Source organism: Pinus tabuliformis, chromosome 4_1 (assembly GCF_031772625.1).
Source record: "Pinus tabuliformis cultivar Carrire ecotype Pingquan chromosome 4_1, CPIR1, whole genome shotgun sequence".
NCBI classification, from domain to species: domain Eukaryota; kingdom Viridiplantae; phylum Streptophyta; class Pinopsida; order Pinales; family Pinaceae; genus Pinus; species Pinus tabuliformis.
Window position 1 is genome coordinate 118828870 of NC_142303.1, and position 4538 is coordinate 118833407.

The following is a 4538-nucleotide window of genomic DNA, read 5'->3' on the forward strand; positions in this document are numbered from 1 at the left end:
TTGTGTTCTTCTCTTGTCGCAAGTAGCTGTTCTCTTGTGATCTCGCAGGTATCAAGTAGTTGTTCTCTTGAAGCTGGGCAAGCGAGGAGGCAAGTAGCTGTGAACATCCAAAGAGAAGAGGATCTAGATCGAGGGACAAATGGAAGACATCGGTAAGTCCATTGATCTCTCCTCTCTTTCAATTCATAAAGGAAGAAATACTTAGATAGTTGTCTCTGTTTGTTGCTAAGGCACTGTCACACCTTAGGTGGATAGGATCGTCCTGCATAGGCATTTTTCCCCACAACAAATTGGCGACTCTACTGGGGAAGAACTTGTTTATTCATTTCATTTGTGTTTCCGTCATTTGTTTACTTCATAGACTTGACAGCAACTATTGAACTGCATCTTTCCCGGATGCAAAGTAGAAAGTTGCTGCTTTGATCCAGTTGTTGGACTTGTCTATGATCTAAACTAGATCCACAAATGATTTGATGATCCTTGTGATAGATCTTAGTACCCCTCAAAGCATCCCTTTGATTATACCTTGCTTGTGTTTCTGATTTGGCCTGAAACAGTTGATTTTTGAGCAATCTATGACCCAGAACCTAAGGGAAACGAGAGTTTCTCCTTTCAGCGCAGACCCAGTGAAGGCAGTTTGCATTTCAACGCAGTTCCCGAAGGGGCTACCTGCGCTGAATGTCAAACTGACTGTGTTGAGCCTGCGTTGATCCAGTTTGGCCTAGTGCTACTGGGGTTCTCTGCCTTCTGTTGCCCTATTTTGATCTCTGTTTTTTGCAGCCTTTAACCAGCATAGGTACAAGTCTGAAAACTCCTTTTCTCTGCTTGCATTCCACCTCTTTTTGTACAAAAAGACTTTGAGTGTTTTTATGTGTTTGTGGCGTCATTCGAAGTTTTCCTTTACAAGAGTGAAATAATCATCCTGTAGCCCTTGATTCAGATCTGATTGTGATCTTAGGAGAGAGTTCATTGGCTATTTGCAGATTGATTATACATTTGCTTTTGTTTATGGTTTGAATTTGTCTCTTTTGAAGTGTCAAAACAAGTCTTTATTTCGAAAATCGTTAAGTAGCGTAATCTCTTCTACCTTCTCTGATTTCGAAAAAAGTGAACTTGTTTGTATTGATCATTTTAAAAGCAAATTCAGAGTTGTGCAAAAAGCTTTCTTTGTAGGCATTTATACTAAGAAAGTGGAAAACAAACACCTGCATTGTGCATTTTGCATTTGATAGTTTGCATGTTGGATTTAGGGAAAGTGCATTAGAGTGTGCTGATTGCTCTTTGAGAAAGGATAGTGTTTTTCTTTTCCCTTAGTAGCTAGGATTTTCAAAGTTGAAAGATAATAAAGCTTGCTTATCATCTTAGACTGCATTTAGGAATTTGTATCATACATCTCGTGGTGAACCTTGAAAGGCAAACTTTAAAAAGATCAACCTAAAATAAACTGAATGAACCTAACAACGCTTTGCAACATAACGCACAACATAGAGGTCTAAGCTAGAGACGTGTTCCGGCGTCGTTAAGCCTAGTGACTGTCGATCTCGAAGAAGGTGGGTGATTCCTCCTGAGAGACGGTAGCGCTAGTACGGATTTGTGCTCCCACGTACCGTCGCGTATATATTGGGAGACCCCTATAGGCATATATCTTTTATCCTTAGGAAGCCGTGTCGGCCGCCCTACTGATCGCAATGCAGTGAACACAGCATTCACGAAGATCGACCACCCGTACCGTAAAAAGTATTCTGTGGTTTTGCGAAAAGTTTGGCACACCCTCTGCCTAGATCTCCAGAGCAGTTTCTTTTGGCCTTTTTCAGACTCTATAACAGAAAAAGTCCATCCGAGCATTTGTCACTTCGGGCTCGTTAAAACATCGAAGGAGACTAGAGTCATCTTTAGCTTTTTCTCGACTCTTTAAAAGTGAAAAAGCAAGTTGTGTCTAAAGCGTCGTTAACAATTTATTTTAAACGGAACAATCACCCTTTAATCCTGCGTTGATCTTTAGGTTGAAAAGATGGAGCACACCAACCAAGGAGTTCCCTTGGGTGGAAATCCCAGTCCCTTCTCCTCTTGGGGAGATGTTGGTGCGCCCCACATGGCCACATTGTCGCTTCCGGGACTGACAATTGGCCTACCAGTTTGGCTCTTTTCAACCAATGTCATTCAGAATACCACCATTCCTGAACAGTCGAGTCAACAGTTAGATCAGACAAGAGTTGCCTCCCAGCCTTCAACTTCATCTTCCTCCCCTCCTTCCTCTTCGCTTGACGGAACTGGTCGAATTAAAAACCAGGTTCCTAAGGAGAAGAAGGAGAAGAAGAAGAAAGAAAAGAAGAAGAAGGAGCCTAAGGCGACTGGGGGCAAACAAGTGTCATCTAACAAAAATCCACACACCGCACTCGTAAGGCCTAAATCACCATGCATCATATGCCAGGGAGACCACTTCCATAGAGATTGTCCCTATATCCCCTGGATACTAAGAGACTGGTCCCCTCGTTTGCACAATTCGGTAGCATCGACCTCTGATAGCCATGTCAACTGCTCACCGTCAACTAGTGGGAGTGAAGCCCTAGAATAGAGCGGGAAAGCTAAATTTCCCTGCAGACTGTGTGAAGGCGATCACGCCATCCACCGTTGTCGCTTCTTAGACGAGGAAAAAAGAGTTCTGGAAGACCGCCCGATATTACGAGCGCATCTTCCTCCTGGATATCAAAAACTCCTGCCAAGTCCCTCGCTAGTTGAGAATCCGGTTGACCCGCCCAGGTGGTCAGCCGAAGCACCTGTCATTGAAGATGAACCGTCTGAATCCATACCTGACGAAAGTCTAAAGGTTGAAACGGCAGTTGACCGGTTTTGCCTTCAGAGGCTATATCTTCGAATGACACCATCACAGAAGAGAAGAAGGATGACACCATCCAGATTCTTTTCATCAACACAGACTCCGACGAGCAAGGGGGCACCCCTCCCATTCCTTTATCGCAGGAAGGAAGTTCGTCAGAGCGATATCCGGCCGTCTATTCGGTCCCACCACCAAGCAACCTGGTTGTGTCCTTTGACTGGAACCAACTAGGCAGACCCCGGTTGCCAGCAAGCATACCATTTCGAATTATAGTCCAAATATATAGAATGGTAATGGCTGGCACTATCATTGATGAGGGGGCATCTGTGAGTATCCTTTCCTCTATTGCTTGGAAAGCGCTTGGTTCGCCAGCGCTTTTGCCTGAGATGAGAAATCTATCAGGCTTTGATAAAGGAACCAGTCGACCTTTAGGGATTCTCCCCAATGTGCCCATTACATTGAGGAAGAAGACAGTTCAAATGAACGTCATGGTCGTTCAAGGACCCTTGGATTATAACCTACTCCTTGGACGAGACTATATATATTGCATGGGAGCCATTGTCTCCTCACTCTTTAGAGTAATGTGTTTTCCACACGAAGGAAGAATGGTCAAGCTCGTAGACCAACTTTCATTTCCAGGATCACGCATCGCAAATAGTCATATACCGACCCTAAATGGTCTATTCACTCAAGAAATGTCTCCACCCCCAGTTCTTCTTCCCGATGAGTGCGAGTGATTCAGAAAGATGTAACTGGAACCCAGGGGGCATGCATCCTGGTCTGCTTTGGGCAGAGAAAACCTTGGGTATAGAGTAGATTTCCGCGGGAGAATATGACTAGTCCGTACCCCGTCCGTCTAGGAAGAGGGGTTGTTCTAGAATAAGATTCTTTTGTCAAAGTTATGTGAGTGAAATAATCTGCTTTTCACCCACCTTTGTCTATTTCGGTAGGCATCGCCGAAGAAGTGTTCAGTTTGAAAGATTAACAGAACAATCTTTGGGTAACCTGAAAGAGGTAAGCCTCACCCTTTAAAACAAATGTTTTGACGGATAAGTAGGGGCAGCCTTGAAATTGTACTTTATACCTGGGGGCATGCAAACCTTTTGGAGTGCAAGCAAAGAGCGGTTATTTATCTGTTTTTTGGATTAGTCGTTTCCTAACTTGCATAAAGAAAGGATGTGGGGCAAAGGTCAAAATTTGCCAAATTAGGAGCATAGCTTTGTGAGATGAAGCTCCGTAAAAAATAGAATCTCAAGGAGACATTCTTATCTTATGACTGGTATATTCGAGCAGTTTTTAGCGAAATCGTTCATGCTCGTTAAAAAATAAACATATGGTCGAGCAGTTTTAACGCGGAATTTATGCTCGTTAAAAAATAGAAAAGCGAGATTCGAGCAGTTTTAGCACATAGTTCATGCTCGTTAAAAAATAAACATAAGTCCGAGCAGTGTTTTGGCGCATTCAAGCTCATTAAAAAATGAACCCATCCCGGTAAATAACCATTGTGAAAGTAAAATTATCAGCCATTAAAGCCTTGGTTGTGTGTGCACCGTCACCTCCACTTTTCATTTGGCCGATTGTTTACCTCCATATGATTGTTTACCCATTTTGAGGAACAGCTGCGAAGAGTGATTTCACCTAGCCATCCTTGTGACACTGCCGTGATTGGAAAATTCCAACCTGTACCTGGAATCAGCTGCTA